The sequence below is a fragment of the Lutra lutra genome, chromosome 3 (assembly GCF_902655055.1).
Source record: "Lutra lutra chromosome 3, mLutLut1.2, whole genome shotgun sequence".
Taxonomy (NCBI): Eukaryota; Metazoa; Chordata; class Mammalia; order Carnivora; family Mustelidae; genus Lutra; species Lutra lutra.
The window spans coordinates 67,169,731-67,181,914 of record NC_062280.1 but is presented as its reverse complement, the minus strand read 5'-3'; the positions used below and the strand labels follow the sequence as shown (position 1 = coordinate 67,181,914).

Sequence of the window (12,184 nt, the reverse complement as noted above, 5' to 3'; positions counted from 1 at the left end):
AAAAGGAGCAGAGGAAGCAACAGCCTGCCTCTTCTGCAACCAATGTGAAGCTAGAAGTGTGCCTCCTGGGGAGGGAGCCCTGGATGCAAGTGCTCATTTCTTAATTTCTTTAAATGTTGCTGAAAAGGTTCCTTCGCAGCAGAATTCACGTTTTTTCCCCTCCAGCGGAAGGATAGGATTCTACACCCCATTATCCTAGTTCTCCTGAACTAGGAAAGACTGCATAGGAATCCCAAACATCCATGTAATACTGACATCTTTTTCCTATTTTCCAACATATATGAGCCAAATGATCTTATAAAGACATGTGGTAGTTTGCTGTACTAACAATGGTGTTGTGCTGGTGGTGGCAGTTAGAACTGTGGTACAAATTCCCAGGTACTTTCTCAATTACAGCCCACCAAATCTCCAAAGCAGAAAAGTAGTCTTGGCTTCATGCTGCTGTTTTATCAACTAGTATGGCTTTCTCGGCCTACACACAGCCTTAACTTCAGGTTTCTGACAAACCTAGCATCCATCCTCAGGGGTTCGATTTTCCAAAGACACCATTTAGCTCTGTCAATTAGCATTTACCCAGCACTTCCGTATGCCCTCTGTATGAATCCCCACCTTTGCCAGTACTCTCTAACCACCTACCACCTGGCAGCAGTACTGACAAACTACACTCTCCTCCTCTTCTACCACCTTCACTTTCTCTTGGAGTAACTTGCGAAAATGACATTTGGAGGCTTAAGAGACAAAAATAAGACACAAGAATATAAAATCATGACACAGGGTCCAGAGGGTTCTAAAGTGTGAGATCTAGCTATCAGCCATTTGTAAAACTGTTCTCCCAATCCTCAGAGAAAAGACAAATTTGGGGGAAAAAAAATCTATAACCCAGGCTAGGATTACTTCATAATTTCAAATACAAACTCCCTATAAAAAGAGCATCCTTGATCAAGCAATGGTCATGGCATAACAAAGTTCTATAAATTTCCCAACCTTACAGTCTAAAAAACAAGTAAAATTAACCAAGCAAAGGAGAGGAAAGCCATTCCAAGAAAAGACAGTATGAACAAAACCACAACAATGAAGTCTGGAAACAGACCAGTAAGTTGGGTTTCACATCATGGTAGATTATCAAATACAGCTAGGAAAGGAGATTAAAGGAAGGGAGGGAAAAACGCATACTCTTGCAATTTTTCTGAATGGCCATTTGTCAACACACATGTCAAAAGCCGTTAGGTATATTTATCATTGCAACGGAAGTTTTAGTTATAGGAATTTATCCTAAAGAAACAGACAAGTGAATAAGGACTAGATGAATAACTATTTATCATAATGTTACCTGTAACGCAAAACAAAAGAAACTTTGGCTTCCAACAGCAGGTGATTAGGTAAATAAATCAGAGCATACCTGTACTCTAAGGAAAACAATGCTAGAGCTCTATTTTCATTGTGATCAGATATTTCTTCAAAAACCATTATTAAAAATTAAAAAGGCATGCTATATAGAATAGCATAAAGAGTATGAAACATTTAAGTACTGATAACATACACATATAAAACCTGTTAAAATATATTCCTTATGAAGTTCAAAACTGTCATTAGTGAGAAAAGCAGGTTATAGAGTAGCATGTATAGGATGAAACCATTAAACTATTAAAATATACTACATAGGGGCACCTGGGTGGCTCAGCGGGTTAAAGCCTCTGCCTTCGGCTCAGGTCATGATCCCAGGGTCCTGGGATCAAGCCCCGCATCAGACTCTCTGTTCAGCAGGGAGCCTGCTTCCTCCTCTCTCTCTCTGCCTGCCTCTCTGCCTACTTGTAATCTCTGTCTGTCAAATAAAATAAATAAAATCTTAAAAAAAAAATACTACATATAAAATCTGTTAGAATACAGATGTCTACAATTAGCAACCTCTAAATAATAGAGTAATATATAATTTTATAATTTTGTTAACATTTACTTTCTATTTATTCAACAATGAATATGGATTATAGTTTTAAGTTAATAAATAAATTTTAAATATGGTTCTGATTTCCAATCCTGTGACGATCTGCTCAAGATAACTGATTACTATGCTATCTATTACAAGTCCTACATTTTGTCTTGAGAAAAAACAATACTTCTAACAACCGGAAGAACTCCCAGAAGTGGGAATTTCAGGATTAAAGAAGATGAAAATACAGTTATCATAACCACAATGCCACACCCAACCCCAAATCCATGATAGTAAGTTTTAGTTCTTCCCTATTTATCCATGAAGAAGCAGCAGAGAAAGAACCCTGGGAAAAAATCATAGTTCAATGGACAAGGAAGGAAATAAATCAAGTACAACCTCTATCCAGAGAGCATTTGTGCAGCCCAGAAAAACACTTTTGAAATCTTAAATAATACCTGGGCAGGGAAGTGACACCTTACCACATGTGTTTCAGGCACAAAATATATATAACGTCCAAAATGAGATAAGATCCCAAAAACCCATTCAAACTCCTAGCCTGTAAAATTTACAACCAAATTAACCTTTCTTATTTTATGAATTTACTAAGCAGATGAAAAAAATACGACCTCCATAAAAAGAAATTGGTAAATTCACAGATGGTTAATTTAATACTCAAAGGCTGTTAATACAGAATATACAAGGATAAAAGGAATATTTAACATATCAGGTTATAAAAATAAAATCCAAAGATCTTGAAGACTAGAACAATAAAATGAAATACAGACTTATGTAAGCCACTATAATCTGAGATTGTTTACTTTCGATCAACTTTACAAGTACAAAGCAGGGACCTCTAGCTTGTCAACTATTCAGTGTTGGAGGGATGGGAGGGTCAAAACCTAGGCATTTCATTTTTGACCACTGGGTTCCTGCCAACATCTAGCATAAACGCTAAAAGGCCTACAAAAAAAAAAAAAAAAAAAAAATGGACTTTAACTAACAGTATGCTTATCGAAAGAGAGCCCATGCCTGTCTATTGAGTCAAATCACACACTGAAAAGGGAGTGAATAGATGAAAAAGGCATGTACAGCAGAAAATATTAAATCACTAAAGCTAAATATTTAAGGAGGTGTCTTATGGAAGTAAAAACAAAAACTTTTCAGGGACAACTGGGTGGCTCAGTCAGTTAAGCATCTGCCTTTGGCGTAGGTCACAATCTCAGGGTCCTGAGATCAGCCCTGCATAGGGCTCCCTGCAGGGAGTCTGCTTTTCCCTCTCCTCCGCCCCTCCCTGCTGTGCTCCCAATGGCATACATGTGCACTCCAGCTCGCTTGCTCTCTCAAGTAAGTAAATAAATCTTTAAAAAAATAAAAATAGGGGCGCCTGGGTGGCTCAGTGGGTTAAAGCCTCTGCCTTCGGCTCAGGTCATGATCCCCGGGTCCTGGGATCAAGCCCCGCATCGGGCTCTCCGCTCAGCAGGGAGACTGCTTCCTCCTCTCTCTCTGCCTGCCTCTCTGCCTACTTGTGATCTCTGTCTGTCAAATAAATAAATAAAATCTTAAAAATAAATAAATAAATAAAAATAAAAATACTTCTAAAGGAAAAAAATAAGAATGTGTGAAAATTACAATATTTAGCACAGTACTGAGAAGAACATCCTTATAATAATTAAAGCTATCAAACAAAAGAACAAGTTGCCTCAGAAACTAAGTAAACTCCTTATCATTGCAAGTGTTTATGAAAAGGCTTACCAACTGTCAGGAATGTTGTAAAATCAATTCCTGCACTGGAAAAGCAATTCACTAGACATTTCTAAGCTCCTGCCTAAAGTTTCTATGATTCTCTACCTCATAACCATTAATGTAATTTATGATTAGAATTAAACCTTCTACCTCCAAAATAAAACTAAATAATTTTTTTCTTTTACCTATTAATTTATGAAAAGCAACTCTGTCTTTCAATTTCAATAATCCTGCTTTTGCCACATTTTGACAAAAGAGTTTTAACTGCTCATCTTGATTCTGTCTTGAATAAAGGCAAGAGATTCAAAGCATATTTACATAGTAACTTACTTTAAGTATTTCTCAATTACCTAAAATTATGCAAGAAAAAAAAAGACTAGAAGTAAACAAGCAAAATTAATAAATCATGGTTATCTCTGGATGGTACAGCTGAAAATATTTACCATGTTTCCTTTTTATGCTTTTTTCTACTTTTTAATTTTTGCACAATGGACATTCATAATTTTACAGTCTCACAGAGGGAAAAGTGTCTTAAATGCCTTCATCTGTACTAATAGCTAAGTACATCAATGTCACAGAAATTAATGATCTGGTCATTGCACACATATGGACATTGCTATGATAATGGCGACAGTGAATATAATCTTAAAAAATTATCTTGATTTAAAAGATCCTATTTTCTCTGACAAACTCTAATTAGACCTATGTACATATAATACTATAATCTTCTTTTGAACTGAATTATCTGATGTTAAAATAAATCTAAACAAAAAATATAAATGTAAATTTAAAAATACTTTATAAAGTCAAATGTGCTTGTTTTCTCTTCAGTTCCATATAACACAAACAACATTTTCTACTCCTATTTCATAGGAGCTATACAAAAAAAGAATAAGAAGTAGTAGTATGAAGAATGTCAGGTATATAAATAGCCCTGCTGAGTACATAATGTTCTAGGGACAGCAGGGACAAATTTCTGACCCAACTTGTATGAATAAAATTAAGTAGACTGCAATATGTACCCTCATTCAATAAAACTCTTTACAAATAGAAATCTTGCTGCTGTTAATAGTTTCAAATCTGTTCATTTTTAAAACAAAGGTATAAGAGCAGATTACCTCTAGGGTCTCTCCAATTCTAAATTCTTACATTTTTTAATTGTTACAATCATTTCTCTACAGTAGTAATGAAGATGTCACTGCCCTCTTCTCATCCTGTTTTTATATCAATGTTAAATTACAAGAATGAAATCATGAAAAGAGTCTGCTCAATAATCCCGTGGCCCTGTAGGGTAAGGATACAGAAACTCTAAGCTTTAACCATATCCAGGTCTTCATTAAATTTCAAATATAAATACTAAAAAGCAAACATTCCATTTGTGCCTATAGTTGCAGAAAAAAAAATCAATATAGCTTTAAAAGCCTTATGTATTTTAAATGGCATAAATAGGTTATTTGTTCAGGAACATGTGTATCTGGGTACTCTTCTGTCATACTCTTTTTATCTCATTCCTGCATCAGCTTTCTCCTTTACAGAGTTAAAAGGAGTTCACAAAGGTAAAGATCAACTTTAAAAATATATATCTTACAATCTTAAATGTAAACTTTCATTTTCTTGATCTACAATAGTAACTACCAGACTTAAAGAAAACTCTATAATTTGGGGCACCTGGGTGGCTCAGTGCATTAAGCCTCTGCCTTCGGCTCAGGTCATGATCTCAGGGTCCTGGGATCGAGCCCCACATCGGGCTCTCTGCTCAGCGGGGAGCCTGCTTCCTCCTCTCTCTCTGCCTGCCTCTCTGCCTACTTGTGATCTTTGTCTGTCAAATAAATAAAATCTTTAAAAAAAAAAAAGAAAACTCTATAATTTTAATTAAAACCCTACAACAGCCATTTCTGCTTACAGCATTATTTCACTGTCACGTGACAGTTTTCCCAACAACAAAAAAGCATTGAGTAGGGGCACCTGGGTGGCTCAGTGGGTTAAAGCCTCTGCCTTCGGCCCAGGTCATGATCCCAGAGTCCTGGAATCGAGCCCCGCGTCGGGCTCTCTGCTCAGCAGGAAGCCTGCTTCCCTTCCTCTCTCTCTGCCTGCTTCTCTGCCTACTTGTGATCTCTGTCTGTCAAATAAATAAATAAAATCTTTAAAAAAAAAAAAAGCATTGAGTAGATGAAAAATCTATAATCAACTGTTGGTATGTTAGTTAGCTATAATGACTATTCATTATTTTGGATAGCAAGTGAATTCAGGAAAAATAATGGCAGTCATATCTTAGAAGTTTTGAAACATGTTTACAAATTCTTTGACACTCCTCCTTCTAGAGGTGGGATCTATGTCCCCTCCTACTGAATCTGGGCCCACCTTGACAACTGCCAAATAATAAAATGCAGTTTGTTAGTGACACTATGTAACTTCCAAGGCTAGCTCAGAAAAGGCTGTCCAGCCTCCTTTCTCCAGCAGCTCAAATCTGGGAGAAGCCAGTAAATATGTAACAACTTGAGACCTCCACTCTGGAGAAGCCACCTGTAGGCACTCTGGTCAAAAGCCAGCTGAGCTCCTTGCAGACTGTAAGCAATCAACAACCTGTCCTGTCAGTAAGCCACCTTAAATCTCCACTTCAGCTGAGACTTAGAGGACTACAGTGGCAGCCAACAACTAACTAGAACTTCATGAGGGAACCCTAATGAGAAATGCCCAGCTGCGGGTCCCAAATTCCTGAGTCATAAAATTGTAAGGGAAAAAAAAAAAAGGGTAATTTTAGGCCACAAAGTTTAGGACAAATGTGTTGTACTGCAATAGTAATAAAAGAACCATTTATCCACTTCACAGAAAGAACTTTAAACCAACTAGATAGAAGACAACTAGATAGGAGACTTGATAGTGTCCACTTCCAACTCTACCAAAAACTAGTAAATGAAATTCACTAGCTTGAGCGAACCTGTTATTTCCATGGAATTCAGCTTCTTCATCTATAAGTTAGGCAAAATGAACTTTAAGGTCTCGTTTTGCCCTAGCATTAGTAATTTTTATAACCTTCAAATTGCCTCCTCCTGATTCTCATTTTTGTTTTTGTTGTATTATATGATTCTTCTATTACTAACTCAAGATTTGAAAATGTGTTCAGAACCAAAAGCAAAGGTACCTAGATGGCTCAGTCCATTAGGCATCTGCCTTCAGCTCAGGTCATGATCCCAGAGTCCTGGGATTGACCCCACAGTCAGTGTCCCTGCTCAGTGGAGAGCCTGCCTCTCCCTCGCCCTCTTTCCCTCTGCCCACCACCCCTGGCTTGTGCCACTGCAAGCGCTATCTCAAATAAATAAGTAAAATCTTTAAAAAAAAAAAAAAAAAGGCAACGACCTTGTGGTTTACACATCAATAAAACATTAATGAGTATATGTTTGTATAAAAAATTTTGATCATATCGAGTCCTGCATCAGGCTCCTTGCTCAGCAGGGAGCCTGCTTCTTCCTCTGCCTGCCGTTCGCTTACATGTGTGCTCTGACAAATAAAATAAATAAAAATCTTTTTTTTAAAGAATTTTTAAATAATTTTTAAATAAAAATCTTTTTTTTAAGATTTTATTTATTTATCAGAGAGATAGAGAGAGTACAGGCAGGCAGAGTGGCAGGCAGAGGCAGAGGGAGAAGCAGGCTCCCTGCGGAGCAAGGAGCCTGATGTGGGACTCGATCCCAGGATGCTTGGATCATGACCTGAGCCAAAGGCAGCTGCTTAATTGACTAAACCACCTAGGCATCCCAAATAAATAAAAATCTTAAAAAAAAAAAAAACACAAAAAAAATGATCACAATCTTAAAATAGAAAATTTCCTCCCTTTATCACTAAAAACCCTTTAGGACTGGCCATAGTTAATGGTCTTATTTTTATACTTTTCCATACTTTTCATTTTAAATATGTGTGATTTTATAATCAGAAAGAAATGAATCTATTAAAATTTAAGATATGCATACTTTGTGACCTAGCAATTCCACATCTTAGAAAACTATTTGCACACCTGCACGAAAAGAAATGTAAGCACTGTATCTTGTCATTAAAAAATGCAAATTAAGGACATGATTGGATAAGCTGTAGTTAATTCATATTTCAGAATACTACATAGAAAAAGGAAAAGAAAAGAATACTGACAAAGATGAATTATGCACAGTACATTATGGAGTAAATGAAAGGACACAAACTGGCATAATATTTTTTATTTATTCACAAACACACACACACACACAATGCATTTCTATAAACACACAGTTATTAAACTCCATAGAAGAGGATCTGTCAAAGACATCCAAACTATTAACTGTAGTTACCCAAAGAAGAGCTGGCATTAGGAAGGGTAGAGAGGGGACTTTTATTTAATTTGAACTGTTTGGCAAAACAACTACAATCTATTTGTGCATTACTTAGGTAATATTTCAATAAAATTTTTAAAAATGAACTTCACTGGGGCACCTAGTGACTCAGTGGGTTAAAGCCTCTGCCTTTGGCTCAGGTCATGATCCAGGGTCCTGGGATGGAGAATGAGCCCCGCATCAGGCTCTCTGCTCAGCAGGGAGCCTGCTTCCTCCTCTCTCTGCCTGCCTCTCTGCCTACTTGTGATCTCTGTCAAATAAATAAATAAAATTGGGACGCCTGGGTGGCTCAGTTGGTTAAGCGGCTGCCTTCGGCTCAGGTCATGATCCCAGCGTCCTGGGATCGAGTCCCACATCGGGCTCCTTGCTCGGCAGGGAGCCTGCTTCTCCCTCTGCCTCTGCCTGCCATTCTGTCTGCCTGTGCTCGCTCTCTCTCCCTCTCTCTCTGACAAATAAATGAATAAAATCTAAATAAATAAATAAAATCTTTTTTTTAATCAACTTCATTGTTTTAAAACACGTTTTAGTAAATTATTTCCTCTGGAAAGATGAGTAAAAATGTGTATAATATGACCCACAATAGCTAAAAATTCAAATACTTGAATCACTCCTCACATAAAGTACTAGGACAAAAACATTTATCTAGAGTCTAATCTGTGTCTTATCTATGATAGGTACTTTATGTTATCGGATTTAATCCTAACAGAATTCTCATCACTTTTCCAAGAGAAAATGGATGTTCAGAAGTTAAATGACTGGCAAAAAACAAAAGTGATATTATGAGACAAAATTCAAACTGAGGTCTGCCCAACTTTAAAGCTCAAGCTTCTCTTAAAGAAAAACTAAAGTAGGGGTACTTGGGTGGTTCAATCAGTTAAGCATCTGCCTTCACCTGAGGTGCCCTGGGAGCAAGCCCCATGTCAAGCCATATGTTGAGCCCCCAGCTCAGTGAGGAGCCTGCTTCTCCCTTTTCCTCCGCACCCCCCAACTCATGATCTCTCTCTCTCTCTCTCTTGCTCTCTCTCAAATAAGTAAAATCTTAAAAAAATAAAATAGATATCTCTTCAATCCACTTCTAGCTAAACAACTCTACTTCAAATTCTCAAGTTTTCAAATGCCCAAATGACCCCATTTTTATCCCAACTAGAAAATATAATAAATATATAAACTATAAAAAAGTACTTTTAAATAAATTAAAATTTTAATTATAAAATGATTTAAAAATCAGAGCCTAAACTACTTTTAAATATATAAGTTAAATATATATCACATGTTCTAACAATAATTCTCTGCTGCTCTCAAAAAATGATGTATTTTGAGGATAGATGAAATGAATATTTTGAACTTGTCACCATCCGGTTTTTTAGATGATAGTCACACTGAGGCATAATCATAATTAAGGAACAAATTATTATATAAAACATTATACACAAAAGTTGCTGAAACAAAGAATCCCAGGGGAATGAACAGACAGAACAGAAGAAAAGATATAAGGGCAGATTAGAAGCAAAGGTAATAAAGAAAGAAAAGCCATATTTCAAATCCTCTGATATCCATCCAGAAATTACTTCTCTCTCCAACAAACACAAAAGGATTTCCAGCTAGGAATGCCTGAGTGGTTCAGTCAGTTGAGTGTCCAACTCTTAGTTTTGGCTCAGGTCATGACCTCAGGGTCATGAGACCGAACCCACATCAGGCTCTGCACTCAGCATGAAGTCTGCTTGAGATTCTCTCTCCCACTCCCTCTGTCCCCTCCCCCCAGCTCACACTCTACATAAATAAATAAATAAATATCATTTTCTTTAAAAAAAAAGGATTTCCTTCTGGCACCCTACCATAAAATCCATGGCAACTTAAAAGGGAATTCAGAGAGTTTAGGCCAAGACAAAAATGACTGTTAGTTCTTTCCTAGACAGAGAAAAAAGTATCTATGTTGAATATCAGCTTTCTATATACCCAGAAATCAGTTCAATTCATGAAAATAAAGTAAAATTCTTATTAGATCCATAATGCCAGGTATGCTAAAACAGTATGAAGGTTCTAACCTACCATATAAACAAACATTAACTATAGACTTTTATTGTTCTAGATCATATCTAGATGTTTAGATTATCTTAAAAAATGTCCTGTAACATCGCTAAACCATTTCATTATGAAATAATTTTCTACAGTTACTACTGATGATAGATACAGGCTCCTTTCCTGTTGGCTGGCTTTAAACAAAAATGTGCTCATGTACCAACTTATATACAATTTCTAAAGTCTTCCCAGATCTCATCTTCTCGACAGGCCATTCTGCTTCTCCACAAAAAGCCCTTAAAGAAAGCAGAATAGAGGTGCCTAGATGGCTCAGTCAGTAAAGCCACCCACTCTTGACTTTGGCTCAGGTCATGATCTTGGCATCATGAGATCAAGTCCTGCGTTGGGCTCTGCACTGGGTGTGGGGTCTGAGTAAGATTCTTTCTCCCTCTCCCTCTGCCCACATCCCCTCAGCTCACTTGCTCTCTCTCTCTTAAAAAAAAGAAATAATAAAGCAGAATAAGTTACTAAAAACCACATGTCTAGCGGTGCCTGGGTGGCTCAAGTCGGTTAAGCATTCGACTCTTGATTTCAGCTCAGGTCATGATGTCACAGTTGCGAGCTCAAGTTCCAAGTCAGGCTCAGTGGTTGGTGTGGAGTCTGCTTGAGACTCTGTCTCTCTCCCTTCTGCCCCTCCCATGTTCTATCTCTCGCTCTTTCTCTCTCAAAATATATTAAGCAAAATCTTCTTTTAAAAAAATGTCTAGGGGCACCCAGGTGGCTCTGGTGTACATTAAGTGTACAGCTCTTGATTTCGGCTCAACTCATGATCTCAGGGTCCTGGGATCAAAGCCTCATGTTGGGCTTCACCCTCAGTGGGGAGTCTGCTTGAGGATACTCTGCCTTTCCCCACCCCCCCAATTCACACACGTGCACTCTAAAATAAATAAATAAATCTTTAAAAAATAAAGCAAAACTACATGCCTATTATCTAATCCCTTCTTATCTCTTTCTTTGACATATGAAGAATTAGTATTCTTACCTCCATCACTCCCCTCCCCTAGCTTCAAAATGGAATTAATACTATTTTAGTTCAAATGAATAATGTTTACATGTATTTTTTAAAGTCTATTTGATTTTTTTGGAAATCTGTTTTAACTACCAGTAATTTTTTTCCCATTTGTCATTATAGCAAAATTGTTTGTAACTCTTTGAAGTTAAAAAAAGCAAAAGTTGGGTGCCTGGGTGGCTCAGTGGGCTAAAGCCTCTGCCTTCAGCTCAGGTCATGATCCCAGGATCCTGGAATCGAGCCCCGCATCGGGCTCTCGGCTCAGCGGGGAGCCTGCTTCCTCCTCTCTCTCTCTGCCTGCCTCTCTGCCTACTTGTGATCTCTGTCAAATTAAAAAAAAAAAAAAAGCAAAAGTTTTAGCTAACCATTTACAGTATTTTTAAATGATTTTTAAAAATTAAATTTTTTAAAAGATTTTATTTTATTTTACAGACACATATTTAGTGCTTACAATATGCCAGGCACTAAGCTCTAAGCGCTTTCATATATGAACTCATTCAATCCTCACAATAACCCCAGGCAATAATATTTTTATTACTTCCATTTTGCAGAAGAGGAAATTTAGGCATGGAGAAGTTAAGACACTTGCCCAAATTCACACTACTAATTGGTACAGGAGCCAGTTTCAAACCCAGGTACTCTAATTCCAGAGTCAAACTTGTAAACAGCATATGAAACTTCCTCTCCAATTTGTTGAAAACTCTTTAAAACTGTGTGTCCAATAAGAGACTCCAGAAAATGCTGCATTTTGTGGGAGCTTTTTTAGAGGGGGGAAAAATACTACTAGGAAGTTTAAATGATAAGGCATTAAATCAATTATGAGACATCAATAATAAAAATCATATTTTCCAAAAGAGGATATCTTGCTTACTTCATGTGATAGTATCAAATTAAAATGGTTTTTCAAAGAAAAGGTTACATTAAAAAAGTATATTTAAATATAATACAATTTGGTTTTTTTTAATTTTTAATCATTAAATTTGACCAAAAAAAGAAATCTATACTTCATAAGCATCAAGATTATACACAGATGTAAAAAAAAAAAAAAATCCTCCCTTATAA

At 36.8% G+C, this 12,184-nt stretch overlaps 1 protein-coding gene across 6 annotated transcripts in view; it reads right to left on the bottom strand.

Moving 5' to 3' along the window:
* Positions 1-12,184, bottom strand: part of UBR3 (ubiquitin protein ligase E3 component n-recognin 3) — a 241,949-nt gene that overhangs the window by 189,158 nt on the left and 40,607 nt on the right. The gene's annotated exons all lie outside the window — the stretch shown is intronic.